A 16567-nucleotide genomic window follows, 5' to 3' on the forward strand; every position below is an offset into this window, starting at 1 on the left:
GGTGGAAATGGCAAGAGCTGTTAATGCGTAATTAAGAAGTTTATTTCCACTGCAGTATTATATCCCACTCAACCCATTTCTCTCTTGTTTTTTTCCACTCACTCCATTCAACCTTTTTGTTATCTTTCATTTATTATCTTTTTATGTTTTAGAGGAATTGTGTTTAACTAAAGATAGCCAGAAGGATTGGATAAAAGAATTCTATGTCTCCCAAGTGGTAATTTCAACTTTTTCTATTAATATAAGACTGCATCCAAAATGTTGCCTAATAGATTTATTTTGACCCTCATTGCACAGAGAGTACAGAACATGATATATGACTATCTTAAAGAGAATTTAAAGGAAATATTTGTATTCTCCATGCTTAAAAGTATAACTAGAGAAATAACTGAAGAATAAATATAGGTACAACAGAGTGGCATATACTTATTCACATGACTAAACTTTCAGGTAATGATTGCTGAAAGTTCAAAAGTTCTGTTGAACTGTTGATCAAATGCAGCATGCAGGACAGGTGTTAGGACAGGACACAACACTAAAATAATGAATTCACAGATGTAGGCAGGATTTTGAAAAGAAATTCTCCCCAACTCCAGAGATTGTTAATGTTGTCTGGTAAATGCCAAAGACTACCCATGATTTTACCTACTGTTTCATGTAATAAAAATTGATGCTAAATTAGGCCTTGCTTCTCCCCACTGGCCAGAAGTCACACAAGCAGAAAAGAGGCCCAGCATTTTATATACCGCTTTATTCGATGGCTAGGCAGTTATTTTGAGGAATACTTCAACTCCCTCCACTCTCACCCTGCACTGTACCACTGCCCCTTTCCATTTGGTTGACTAAAATTAGCTTAAAGCATATCCACATTAATATGAAAAGGGTGTTTTAGCAGTATATTTATAGTTATCAGTGCATTTTCTTGACATGCTTTTGGAATAGTGCATAAATAGTTATCATAAAAATGAGTAAGAAAGAAATTGAGAAAACAAATAAATGAAAAATTTTATTATGGAAAAAGTCAATAGAATGGGCACTGATAACAATATCCACCAGTATAATTTAAGAGAGAGATGGCATTTTCAGTTTTGTGGTTTATGTGTGAAGGTGCCACTGCCTTTCAGGTCAGCTACAATTTTTTTTGCGGAAAACTGATTGTAGTGAAAGGTTTTACCTCCTTACAGGCTTGAAGCAACTTCTGAGGTTCACACTGATAAAACCTAGCATGTATTTAATATATCACATTTTCAATGTCTTTGGGTACTGACCACTTTTTACACACTGATTTTTGCTTCCAAACTTTTTCCTAGGAAAAACATTAGCTGTGCACAATGTGTTTGAGTTTAGAGACTAAAGAACTGAAAATCCAGTCCCCTGATTTTCATGTGGGTTTTATGTGCAGATGACTGAGAAATGAATGGTGCACATCTTGATACACAAAACTTCGATTTTGAAATTTAATATAGCATAGAAATGTCTTTCTTAGTCTGTTCCTGCACACCTACTGATGTTTGAACTTTGTAATCTTTGACTCTTATCTTCTCAATTCCACTTCTTTAAAGAAATTCTTCAGCAAGGCAGTCTAAAGTCAGGCAGGGAGAAACCTTCTCCTCATCATGTTATATACATAAGAAGGTTCTGAAAGATTTATCAACCAGTTAACGCCATCATTTGTTAATCATGAATCCAGGAAATCTCTTTTTCCTTAAACCTGAATGACACCTCGTTCAATATGTGTCGTCTGTTTCTATTATCTGTTAAGCAGATGGTCTGGAAGGAATGCAGAATTTGTGAAGGCATATAAAAATTGGTTTCTGTGACACTGAGATATGTGCTTCTATCAAGTGTATTCTGTTGTTCTTTAATAAACAGCCCACGTGTGGTATTTCTTCCAGAGGGAAGGGATCAGCAGAAGGAGGAGGCTCTTGCTCTATCTAGTAAATAGGATAGTGCAAAGAACCCCATCAAACACAAGAGAACTTACTGTATTTCATGTGTGCAGTCCAGATTGTTTGCCACTGTTTTAGAAACAGCCTAGTATGGCCCAGCATCACCAAGACAAAAGGCTAACACGAAACCTAACATGGGCATTTAAAGATACTTGGAATTATAGAAATGAAAACTGCAAATCCCACTTGATCTGTCACATTGTCACAATTGTGGGATTATATTCTAAGTTTCAGCTTGCAGTGTGTGAGTTGAAAGTTTTTAGCATTGTGAATTGGCATTAATATTAAAGAAGGTGAAGACAAGCAAAGAAGAAAAACCTCTATCTCAGTTACATCATGAGCAGTAGCTCATTAGGTGACTATGCCTAGAATTAGCTTGCAGAATAAAGGGGTAAGTGCTTTGGAACTAATGTCACAGGTACCATGTGTTTGCCTGTCTGTGATAATCTTTATTCTCTGCGTGTCTTTATCTGAAGCTGTTCTTCAGCAGGCTCCTTAATTTTAATGACTATCAGGGATTTAATCATTACATGATCAATCTTTGCCTCTTAAATGTGGATGGCTTTTTACAAAGTGTTCCCAATTTCAACAAGTAGTCTACTGCAGAATGACATTTATAAATTTAACACTTTTCAATTGTACAGCTGCATTAGATGAGACTTAATATATTTTTGCCACTAGAAATGTGTATAAAAATGAACATTTTTGATCTATTTGAATAGACAGTAAATTAGGTGAGAGAAAGGGAAAAATTCAAGAAGGATATATCTGAAAAAAGATAACATTGTCTGTAAAATATTGGAATCTTGTAACTTTAGGATTTCTGCTTTTTATTTTTTCTCATAAATTTTGTCTTCAAAATATTTACTTAGCTTTTTTTTTACTTTTGCAAGATAGATGTACATCAGAAGTTTGGATCAGAGAAAAATGTCAACTTTTGCTGCTATTCATAACAATTTTAATTATGTTTCCTTTGGAAATAACTCTTTTGAAGATCTGATATAGCCATTTATAATTAATAACAATAGTTTACATCAACACAGATTTGATTGCTCACCTATTCTGAATCTTATTTGCTTCAATATTTACCATTTTTAAATGATCACTGACATGTTGTCCAAATAATTTGCAATCTACAGATTGTGCAAAGTTAATTCCAACTGGTCTGTATTCTCTTAAAGGGAAGTTTAAAACCATTCTGCAGAAGTCTATTTATGCTCCCAGCAAAGTGAATTAAAGCTTTACAATTTGAAAATTCCAGAGAAAAATCCTCTGTAATTGGATGCCTACCTCACATGACAGCTTTTCCTTCCTGATTTGGTGACTGTAATTTTTTATGTGTTCATGATGAATAATGCTTTTAGGCACTTGTAATAAGTTAACGCTTAGAATTTTTTGATGAATGTTGACTGCTGCGACTCTCAGAAGCTCAGTGACTTGTTATCATTGTTCTGGCAGCATAAATGGGCTTTAAAGTCAGCATAAATTACTTTTGGAAGTATTTGCAAACCTCTCTGCGGTAGTAGAGTAGCATAAAACTGCCTAGTATAAATTAGAATTAGACTACTGTATTTTGCTTATTTCAGTTTAGCCTTGGGTTTTTGTGGATTTTTTTCCTTAACTATGGAAATTTTCTTCATAATCTAAAATTTCCTTTAAAAATTAGCTATAAGAATTTAGTTTAAACTTTAAAAAATAACTTATGATCAGGTATCAGAGCATCTATATTTTCCTTCCACATTTCTATGCTTTACCCCCAAAGGGGTCCAAAGTTAATAAAACAGAACTGTAAGTTTTATTTCTCCTGTGTATTGAGGTAAACCCTCATATTTTCCTTTAAAGTTAATGGAACTGCAAAGTGGACTCAATGGTTTCAAACAACTAGGCTTTGACTCCCTTTACATGCAGGTTCCTCCCATGTTACAGATCTGGGAAATATTGTTCCGCATCACATCTCCACACTCCCTGAGTATCAGACAGCTCTTGTTCTGGCTGCCAGATTAGTCCCTTTGGGTTGTCTGCTGCAGGAAACAGAGTAGAGCTTTAAGTTGTGAACAGCATAATTTGGCTCCACAAGTTGAGAAGCTGTAAGGACAGTTGAGAGCTGTCATATTCCACCTCCCCTAGTACCCCTTCATCTTGACAAAGTGTCCCTGATAAACCTGAATCTTTTCCCTTAAAGAAACACTACTTTTGCATTGCTGTTAAAATGTGGCCTAGACAAATTTATGTCCCAAAGGTATGAATTTCAGGGTGCAATTTGAAACACTTTATGAGTCAAAGTCTTAACAGAAGCTATTTCTTGCCTGAAGTTATAGAATTACTGTAGGTTCATAAATTAACTTTTAAGCCCAAAATACAATTGTTTTATGATTGTTCTTTGGTATTTTCGACTGAGAATTATTTTTTAAATGCATTACATTTGCCCACAGTGTTGCAAACTGATTGATCTTTTGATGATGGTTGAAAAAAAAACCCACCAAAATAACAGCAAGAGAGAATTGGTGTACTGATGTGAAAGAAATTGCTTTATGTAAACAAGAATAATTAAATATTTTAATCATTTAATATGATGTGGTAAAAACACATCATATCTCAATCAAAACAAGATGTATAAGAAAGGAGCATGCTAGGTTACTAGAGAGCTTTTGTGGGGGAGAAGCAGTGCAACGGGTCAGAACAATATTTTACAGAGAATTTGTTTTGTTACCTGTCCACAAAGCTCTTTAATGCACCATTTTTTCTTTTATCAGTATTTTGAAATCAATAGATATGCATAATGAAAAAAAAATCAATTTAAATGGGCTTAACTTTACCTTCCCCTGAAAATATATGGCTAATGCATGAAGTACATACAGGGTTAAGTTAGTGTTCCTGTCTAATAGGTAACATTCCTCAAACCCTTCCTCCGTTTCTTATCTTTTTGTCAAAATATTCTTTGTTGTAGATCTAGGGTTTCTTTGGTTTTACTTACATCAAATCCTTTTTTAATTGTTCTTGGCCTGACTTGATACCCCTCAAATTGCTTGCTTCTATGGACAATGTCTCAAGAAAGGAATGAACAGAAATATTTTAAATCAGGGGATTATGCCAAAGCAAAAGAAAAAAAGTTCATGGATTTTTAAGCATCTATAGCCAAGACCTGGAGTAGTGGTTCATAGTATCTGTAGCTCTAATCAGACTACTGAAGTGAATCGGTTGTTGATTATTTGAAATTGATGGATGGGATATTGAAGCCTTCTCAGAAGAATCTGAATTCCAAATTAAAATTGAAGACCATTTCTTTGTCTTTGGCTATAAAAAACCCTGGAGATTTCTATATTTACACAAATTCCTCAAGATTTGCTAGCATACTGCAGCTAATGACCACCTTTGTACCCCAAGTTGTGCTCAAAGTATTTTTTTGCGACAAGCTCATCTGAACTTTTAAAGGAAAAATTAAATTACTTTCTTCAAATTCTTCAACATCTTCCCCTCCTCCCATTTTTTCTTTATTATGACGACAAATATATGGAAAAAACCCATTTAATATCTCTTAAAGCACTGGTTTCGATTATATTTTCATTTTTACACTGAAAAGACAGATATACTCTTCCGTGTCCCACTTTTCCTTCAGCTGCTAGGTCAGAAGAGGACAAGTTTTCTGTAGATCCAATACCATGTTTTTCAACATTGCGCAGGAGTAACACATAATCACAGACTCACAGAGTTGTTAGGGTTGGAAGGGACCTCTGGAGATCACCTAGTCTAACCTCATTCAGTTCAACATCCCTGAGAAATTTTAAATATGGTAGAACATCTCATAATATGTTCCTGAAACTGACTCTCTACCTGCCTACCTAATTATGGAAAGATAAATTACTCTTCAGATTACATTAACTGGAGAGTAATTAACTATTTTTTATTCACTCTCTTCTCCATTTCTTGGAAGCCTAGACATCCATCTCATACACTGCCACCTACACTGCAGAAATTTAAAGAGGGTTGAATCCCGTCTTGTGGTGCTTGAGACAAGCTGTCTCCTTTCTCACTTTGTTCACTGCCTGGCACAGAAAGAACCTGAATGCCAAGTGCAATTACACTGTTAATTCAGAAGTTATCACTGCTATGATGCATTATATCCAGGATCTCTCTGACACTGGAAGAGCTAGACAAGAAAGATGAGTTCACTTAGTGATGAAAGTACACAAATTATTAGTTTCTGGACTTTGAACTCATCATATTAATGATTCAAGAGACTTGCTGTTGATTGTGAGAAAGTGCTGCAGTCATACTAATAGGACTTGGACCTTCATTTTGCAGAAAGATGATACAATGAGTTTCATTTTTTAGAGAAAAGTATCTCTTTCCCTTCTGAGCACAGGGGAATTTCTTGGTTTAAATGATGAGATTACTAAAGACAGAGTATTCCTGGAGATGTCTGTTTGATGTACAGGTCTTTAATCCATATATCTCATATATCAGAGCTGCTCTGTGAAGTCATATCTTGAACTGGCAGTTCTTTACTAGAGGTCATGACCCAAGTGGAGTCGTATTGGTTATAAACTGGATTTCTCATCTAACAGAAACTTACTTACTCATGCCAGCACGTAATATAATAATACTGATGAAAATAGAACCCATTTTGCAAAAGTGGCTCCATAATTAAAAGTCGGTAAACCATTACTAGTGGTTACCGTAAATAACTGGAAATAATGAGCTACACAAGTAAACTGAGTCTTACCAACTTATGAGTAAATAAACTCTGAATTCTAAAACTGAAATATCAAAAGCAAGTTGGAGTTTTATGTAGGTAACGGTACTTATGCATGTCTTTCTTATTTTTTTCTGGGTTTAGTTGTTCAGCATTTTTCTCTTCTTTTTTATGCTGCCAAGACAGACTGCAAACTTTCTCAATGGGGAATTTTTATTCCTTCATGTGTTCAGTGCATGCACAAAATACAGTCAGTACTGCAGAGATCAATATGAATACTGTTAATAGCTCTGTCCACACATATCTAGCAATGTCAAATCTAACAGTCACAAAACATAAACCCTTCATGTGATCTGCAGGTTATGAATAATAGTCCTCTCCTTGGAAGTGTTTTTTTAGAATTCAGGTTTTCTTAGGTAGCTAATCAGTGAAGGTCAGAGTTGTTATAGGTTAGTGAAGACATCATTGAGTGTGAGTTCTCTCATACTGGACTCTCTTAATTTTTGAAAATTTATACTACAGATTGAATGTATTTAACCTTCAGTATTCCGTAAATAAAAACTATGTTTTCTTAAATTTAGGGTAAGTTCAGTTATACTCTGTGTTTGGAAAGCCAACTTAAAAAAAACCCCAAACCCAGAAGAACTACTACTTAAAAAATAAAAACTAAAACATTTTTGGGGGCAATCAACCATATAGTTCCATCTTTTTGGTATTTTGGTATATCTCTTCTGCAAGCTTAACTTAGTTGTTTTCTTATTGGCCTTTGACAAATTTCTGGCAAAGCTGGTACAAATTCCCAGAACAGAGTAAAAAAGTAGCATAATGTTCAAACATTATGTAATATCACAATATTACTTTCTCTTGTGTGATTTCCTTTAAATTATTTACAGAAAAAAACTTAGAGAGATGTCTACAGTATAGATGTCTGTTTACATCTGGACTAGTTACCCTGCTGTCAGTTTGTAGTTAGCCATAAGAAACAGGCACTTCAAGTAAAGTAGATATTTAATAGATAAATAGATAGATAGATAGTCTTAAAATCAAGAAAAATTGTGCCCTTTCCCACAAACAAAACCTGCATGGAAGATGTCCTCTTTATTAACAGCTCTTCCGTATCTCACTTTAGGTATTTTTAAAATATTTTCAAGTAGATATGTTAGAAAATTAAATAAAATCTTCACCTCAGTATTTGAAAACAGCCATAAGCTCATACAACATCCCAAAACATTGCATAAGAAGTGAGATAAGCTTGAGCTCCAATGCATACAAGCAGTATATGCCCAGAGCTTTTCTCATTGTAATTGAGAAAAAGTCCTTTGTAACATCATAGGGAAGACCTCAGCCTTACCCTTACCTGCAGCATAAACTGACTTGGCCTGACCTTAGTCTGTATCTCACCTAGCCTACTGGCAATGATACAAGTCTATACTTGTATCATTGTCACAGGCAATGCTTGGTCACAGACAATTGCTTACATCTTACAAAAAAAAATTGATCTCTAGGTAATCTGAGTCTTCCTTGGTATTCAGTGAAAAGTGGAAGCCAGACCCTCTGCCCTTACCCAGGTGTTAAGGAAGCACAAAGATGGATCTGAGAAAGTGTGAAATACTAGACTGCTTCCTGAAGCAAGACAGTGTAGGTATAATCAGTAGATACAATCACTAAAGAATGGTCCTTGATGGTGTATCCTTACAAAATACAGATAAAATCTTGAAGAAAAATCTGAAACTAGGTCTGCAATAAACAGAACTGCAAGGATGTTCAGTAGGTACATATCTCCTGATGAAGGTACACATCTCCTGGTTCCAATAAAGAAAAACAGTCCTTGTTACTGTCTAAATTCTGCTAATGTCTGTCAAGAGCAAGGTAAAACAAATACCCCTTTCTCCTGAGTTGTGAATTTTCTTCTATGTGATAAAGAAGTACAATATAGAAACCACAGACCTGTTAGCCTAACCTCTAACTGGAAAAAAATTACAGAGAAGGTCACACTGGGTGCTATGGAAAGGCATTTAAAGGGCAATGCACTCATCAGGCACGGACAACACAAATTCATGAAGGGAAATTCCTGTCTAACTAATATGATATCCTTCTTTGATATGGTCACTTGGCTAGTGGATGAGCAGAAGGCAGTGGATGAAGTTTTTCTGGATTTTAGTCAGGTCTTTGATGCTCTCCCTCACAGAATACTTCTGGACAAGTTGTCCAACTGTGATATGAGCAGATAAAACAGCACGCTTGGTGAAGAACTGGCTGAAGGGTAGGGCTCAAAATGTTTTGATGAATGAGGCTACATCTGGCTGGCAACTGGTCACCAGCAGTGCTCCTCAGGGCTCAATTCTAAGGATAGTTCTGTTCAGTATATCTGTCAACAGTCTGGATGCAAATTTGTTGATGATATCAAACTGGAAGATGTTCTCTCAAGGGACAAGCATAGCTTCAAGGTTGCTATGGTTTGGATTTTTTATGAACGCAGTGTTAGTAACGCCTATGTTTTAGTTATTGCTGAACAGTTCCTGTGCATCATCAACGACATTTATTTAATTTAATTTAATTTAACAACAAATGCTGGATTCTGAACCTGGGACAGAGTAATGCCAGACATAAGTATAAACTGGGAGAGGCGTGGCTGGAAATCATCTAAAAGTGCCTTCTTGACTTCCATATTTAATTTACCCATCACTAGAAAAAAATGTTTCTATGAGATAACGTGTGCCTCTTTCTTTTTTTCCCTTGAAAAAAACATTTGCACCAATTAACAATAATATAAATGGATAGGAAAGAACAAAAATGAGGTTAAGACACTTTAAACCCAGATAATGAACAAAAAGTGAAATGTTGATTTCTTCTCCCTGGTATCCAGCGACAGGACATGTGGGAATGGATCAAAGCTGCGTCAAGGAAAGTTCAACCTTGACATATTTTTCCAGAATGTTGTCAAACACTGGAAAAGGCTTCCTAGAGAAGTCATCTATGCCCTAACATGTCAGTGTTTAAAAGATACTTGGACAATGCCCTTGACAACACACCGTAGCCTTTGGTCAACTCTGAAGTTGTCAGGAATGTGGACTGACTTATGGTTTTAAGTCCCTTTAAACAGAAATATTCTATTCTATTCTCTTCTATTCTCTCCAGTGATATTCAGATATTTTCAATTCATCTTAATATCGAGAGAATATTGAAAAAATAGATTACAACAATAATTTCAAATATTTGTGATATTTCTCACTGTTTTAAGTGATGTGAGAAGTACTTTGGAATGGATTTTTTTATTAGGAAAGTGACCTTGACATTTCAATTAAACAAAATTTTGCACTGTTTATTGTTAGGATAGAGGAAATTTTCTTTATTGTAGCTTGAATTCGTGGTGAAAACAGTGTTGATAACACACTGATGCGTTAGTTATTGCTGAACAGTTCTTTCACAGCTTTAAGTTTTTCTGCTTCTCTGTATTTGCACTAATGACATTCATCTCTATTTTTCTATGCAACAGTGTAATTATACTACCCTTCATATGAATCCATGTCAAATACGTACCCTGGTCTCCCAAGAATTTTGTTCAATAACTAAAAATATGCATTCTATAGGTTACTAAAATTGTACAAAGTTATCTATATTTTAAAGAGGTTAAAATATTATTTTCATTAAATGTTCTCATTTTTAAAAAATTTCTCATTCTTCTTGCTCTTCAGCCTCCCTCTCCTGACATGCCTTTCATTTTTTAAAATTAAAATAACTGACGGAGGAGATAAGGACAGGGAGAGAAATAACAAATTTTTTTTTCAACTTTCTTCAGAACATTTTTAAAAGCAAGCCTTTAATACTTCCAGTAAGCTTCTCAGCTTTTGAAAATAGACCATTTGTTTATCAGCTTCACTTTTAATTCCTACTCTATGATTGGTCTATGTACTTCTTCAGGTTAAAATTAACTAAAATATAAAATTCTACTCATGGCTACTGCTCTATCTCCCTTTCTCTCACAACACTTCCAAAACAGTATCACAAACTTGCCTTTAAAATAATCCTGTTTACAACAACTTGTTCACATGCACATGCAAAATTCTCTGAATCTATAGTTGCCATGGGAGATAACAGAGAGGCATCATGTTATTATTTGCCTGTTCTTACAGTGTTTTAATGAAAAAAAAACTATATGTAAATTCCGTACTTATTTTCTTGTCTCTTTTGTTGTTTTTTTTCCCCAGAAACTGAATCTGAGATGGGTACCATGTTATGCTCCATATTTGTTTGCAATGTGGTGCACAAGGTCTCTTCTAAATTCATAGCCAGTTTTATCCACTATGCAGCAGCAAAACAGAAAAACGTCACTTACTCATTCATCATTTACTCTTTTTATTTTTTTAATTTATTTTCTCCCTTCTCAGAGGTGGAGGAAAATATTAATTTATCAGGCTCAAATCCTAACAGGAAAATAGTTGCATTAAACTGGAGAGTAACTCATTTGTCTGAAAAGAAAGAAATCTGAATGGGAACATATATTTAGCTGAAAGAAATTAAACAATACACAATACACAAAAGTGTCTGTCAAGCAGGGTTGCATGCTAAAATTTCCCACTTAGAATCACATTTAATGTATTTCACTTTCTCTTCCTTTTATACTACAGGACATACAATCTAAATTTGAATTATGGTAACATAAAAAGCCATTTTACTAGAAAAGAGCAATTGATCAACATAAAGTGAGACAAAAGCAAAGGTAGAGAGTATTGATCTTTTTAATATTTTTTTCCTTTTTTCTCTGTTTGGTATTAAACAGAGTGATTTAATACTTTTTTTTTTTATATTTTTCATCTAATCTCACATTACTTTCCTATCCCCTTGGGGATATTACAAAATTTTAATCAAAATGCAGTAGATGTACTTATGTCAGTGTTGAGCATCATTTTTGCTTTGTTAATTAATCACAAGCCTGCAAATATTTATACCTATTTTAAGAGTTTCTTTTTTTTTTTAAATATTTTTAATTGTAACAAGGACCAGAACTCATTAAAAACACATATGATTAGTGTATTTTCCTCAGGTCTTTTATTTCTGTCAATTCTGCCCTTCTGTAAATTCACTTTGTGGATTGAATCAGGGAGCATTAGAAAGAACATTCTTCCAGACCAATACTTGGAGCTTTGATTCTGTAAAGATTAACTTGTAAATGGTCTTCTTTAGGTTACAGTAGCTATTACCAAATACTTCCAATTGTGATGCTGGCATGATCAATTTACAGCAAAAATAAAGCTGGCTTGAGCACATCCAGGGGTATGAGCAGTGCATTTCAAGAGAAAAGAGGTTCAGACAAAGCAGTGAAGAGAATTCCTAGGGTTACAGGAAATTTAACAGAAAGAAATCAAATACATGAAACATATTCTTTCCCTTTATTAGGTCACAGAAAAAATAGAGAATATTAATCACTGATATAATCTGTTCATTTCTAAAGAAGTTTGCATTGAAAATAAAAGTCCATTTTGGTTTCACTCTAAACATGATGAATATTAGTGCAGAATGTGTTCCCACAGATTAAGCTTGAATTAATGGAATCTCCAAATTCAGCCATTCATATTTGTCTGATAATGGCCTAAATAAATTAAGAAATTCCTTAAATCAGTAGTGTCAGAACATTACATCTACTTGAAAGCTGTTTGATGACTCATGCGAAATAAATCAGTCAAGTTGTTATATCTGCTATAATGTAAAAGTAATGACATTTGTCCTAGTTCTTTCTTCTATCTGCTAAATCCTGAGGACATGTTCATAGCTTGTAACGCAGCACAAGGTGAGCAGCCCTGAATAGGGCCCTAAGAAATAGTTGGTTCATGGAATGTGTTTCAAAGTTGTGGATAAACACTAAGGTAAATCCCAGAAAACATAAATCTCTATGCTGGGCCCTATCTACTGAGACTTGCCTCTGAAAATCTATTTACCTGATATATGCTGCACTGACTCATGCATCTCCCATTTTCATACTTATTTTAACTATACCTGTGTTGTGAAATCTTCCTTCTACAGTGACGATACTGAAGCTACAACTTAGAGGTTTAGGTTATTTGTTGAGCAATATTGTATTCCCTGAGAAGTGAATGATGGAGAAATTTAAACCATCCCTTAAACCCTGTTTTCCACAGTTAGTACATATAAGATTGGAGAGGGCTATGGTTTACCAAGTTTTCCATTAGGAATGTGTGCTGATGAAAAAATTAATGAAAAATTAAATTAAGTACTTAAAAATAGAATTTTGTATTTAGAACAAAAAGTGTTTTCAAAAGAAAAATTATTATATGGGCAAAGGGAATACATGCTAGAACTACTGCCCCACAAGATGTATGGTGGCACACATACTTCATTCTGGCATACAATTTGTTTACCCAAATATTTTTAATACACCAAATACCCAAAATATTTTTTAGCTTGAGGGGTTTCAGAATTTTAATGAAAAAATTCTTGATGTACTTTTTATTATTTAAAAGGAAGATGCTGTCGAAAACATCACAAGCATTGTATATTATTGCTTATGTGTCAAGATGCAGGTGCCACTGACAAACTTTTTTACAAACTTCAGTGTTTCCTATTAGAACTAAAAAATATTTGAATAATCAGAATATATTACTGAACATTGTATGAAACATGCACTACATTAGATACTAGAGAAATAACCTTGCTGGATAGGTAATTGTACTGAACATAAGCTAAAATGGGGGCTTAGGATAACAGACTTCTTGGAATCTCAGTTATTTTAGAAGCTTGATGGCATGACAGAATACTTGTGTTTGTATTAAAAGAAATCTTGTACCTAAAAAAGGAACAAATTATAAATGAAATAACTTTAATCCCTGGTTACCATCTATCCTATGGAAATCAGTGACAGAAAAGAAAGGAATATTTCTGCAGAGTGATATGGTATCATTTGGTATACTCTTAAATGCATAGTTACATCATTGAAGAAAATGAGCACAGGGAAAAAGATATTTCAGCAAGTGAACAATGAGAAAAATTAAAAATATTGTGATAGAAAAATGACTTGCCTAGTAGCTTCTATCACTAGTTCAAAAGCTCTCATATAAGACCTCAGGAAAAGCACAGACAGCACACTCTACTGTGCTCTCATACTACTGTTTGGCAATATAGCCGTGACAGCCAGAAGGTGTGCTCTTACAAAGAGATGGCAAAGCTATCTTGGGAAAGCTTTCCCTTTTAGGACGATGCCTAAAGATAGCCATGTGTTTAGTCAGAGTATTTTCAGCTTTTTAAACTGATGGAGGAATTAAAGGCACATGAATATATGGTAATCACAAAAAGGATAAGGTCAAATTTTAAACTAGTTTCTAATATGCATGGAAAAATCTCACTAAAAATGGAAGCGTTTACTGGCTAATGGTGGTAATACAAGTACTAACTAATAAATTGATCTCATCCATATTTAGGCCTTCTGAATTAAACAAAAAGTCAAGTTCAGTAGTCATTAGGACAAGCTAAAAAAAGAGGTGAAAAATATATTATCTGTGTTATACATAAAATGTGCTTTGAATTAATAATTATCCAATATTTTTAATATATATCCAGGAATAAATGTCTATCAAATTCTTATCTTTGAATTAATGAGTTTTTCCATTAATTCACATACAATAACACATTATTCAAGGTTGTGATTTTTTTTTATTTTTGCTATTCAGCATAAAAGAATTAGTTCTTGCATTAGCAAGAAATAAATTCATTATTTAAACAGACATTACTGCTATTCTAAAACTACATATAGCAGCAATCAGAAATAAATGGCAAGGTAAAAAGTTAAGGTCACTGTTGAGAATTGTATTTAACATTCACAGATCCCTTTCCTGCTTTGAAATATTAACCTAAATGTTTATCAAAGAAGACACAGCCTTAACCTCTAATTACTTAAACAGAATAAAGACCAGGTGTTATAATTCCAGGTTTGGGTGCAAATGATATTTCTCTTTAAGAAGCAATGCATTTTGTCACAGCAATTTATGTTAAGATAAGAAGCCATGAGGTAGGTTGCTAAGTTCTCTCTGGTTCATTTGTAATGATTTTTGCACCTGACACAATGTCATGGGTTCAAGTCTCAAAGTGGCACTCTGTAGTGCTCTACTGATAGAAGAGCTATCTGTACATTAGGTGACATTTTAAAATAAGCTCTCTGGCAGTTATCCAAATGTATGCTAAAATCATAAGAGACATTTTCAGATAAGAGCTGGAGATAATAGCACTCTTGTGGGCAGCATCTCTTCTCTCTATAAAACTTGCTCTGATACCGAAGATTGTCTGTGAGCTATTGCTGAACACATGTAATGGCCGCTTCACTTTCTTCAATGTCATTCTATAAAAAAATAACTCATTATCCTTCAAACATATTCAGTATCTGGGATTGAAGGAGCATTATTAAATCAAATTCTATTCAGAAGGCAACAGGGGTTTTGTCACCTGTTAATTCCTTGATTCTGGCAACCGTTTCACTCTTTATGTACTGAGGTAACATAGTCAGATTCTCTGAAGAACAGCCTGTTCAGTGATGAGTTAGTAGGCAGTAGAAAAGGACAATACCTGGGCATATGTAGGTGGGATTCAGGCGTTACCATGAGGGTAAGTGTTCATCTAGGAGTCTGTCAAGTACCAAGTTTTACCTACAGGTCTGCTTAGTCATGTCAAAAAGGGAACTTTATTCACCCAAAGTAACAAGGACAAATAAGACCAGTGGTGTACACTGTTTGATACTGAGCTTTCTGTAAAATGTTCCTTTGCAGGCTTTGGTCACTGTGATCTTTCCTTTCAAGTAAATTTTTTTTCTTGGTTTTCAGCTTATGTTGCTATGACATATTTGAATATTACTGTCCTTACTGATTACATTTTTTTGGTGAGAGTAATAGAGCATGTGCTTTTTCTCTTATCTAGCAAAAAACTTTTTTGCTGATGAAGTATGAACAATTCAGAATGTTTCCATAACTTTTTCCATTTTAATTTCAGAGATTAATAAAGGTTGAAAAACTTCATGAAATCTTCAGAAGTTTTATTAGGAAGGCATACTTAACATACCTTAATGTGTACAATAAATGCACAGAAGATACACATGGATGCTGATAAACTCTTCATTAGGCTTTCTACTGATCTGTGCAAAAAGAAGAGGCCAGAAAAGAAAATCTCAGTATTCTGACCCTGAAATATTTTATATGGGAGCATGTCCTTGTTCCTCTTGTGATAAGAAAATAAACTATTTTGACTGATGGGAACTACTGACCTATCCATCTTCAAATATATGTTGTATCCTCTGTTAACACTTTCTGATTTTATAGATAATTCCCTGAGAAAATATGTTTGAGTAGCTGGGTTTTGATATCTGATGGAATGGCATTTTTGATCTTGCATGAAGGCATTTGTGTATTTTACTTTTCAATATCTGGGATAATAGTGTGCTAAGTACTGTCCAGTAAGGGAATAGAATTCCAGTCAAAAAATATGACTAGAATCAGTAACTTTTGTGTCTAATTCAATGGAACCTGTGTTAGAGGTTCTAGTGCCACAGAGTTAATAGGTACTTCTATGAATTGCCTAATGCACACAGAACAGGTAATCTGAAGTCTGAGGAAAGAAGGGTAATTTATCAAACTACAGTTACATCTGTGTTTGAGAGAGTCTATGAGATTGGAGGGGCCTAAATGGATTTGCTGTTATATTGACCAAATTCTTCAAGAATAATTTTTTTCACAAAAAAGAAAGTTCCAAGAAAAAAATGAAAGGAAAAAAAAATAAGAAAGGTATGGGAGGGTGGTGTAATATGATCAGTAACTAAACAAAACAAACTCCTTAACTTTGAAATCTGAATTGACATCAAGAACAGATTTCCATATGTTTGTAATTTACTACTAAATGTCAGATTTGCAAAGAAATTTTCCGTTTGGAT

This window comes from Aphelocoma coerulescens, chromosome 2, assembly GCF_041296385.1.
Source record: "Aphelocoma coerulescens isolate FSJ_1873_10779 chromosome 2, UR_Acoe_1.0, whole genome shotgun sequence".
Classification (NCBI taxonomy): domain Eukaryota; kingdom Metazoa; phylum Chordata; class Aves; order Passeriformes; family Corvidae; genus Aphelocoma; species Aphelocoma coerulescens.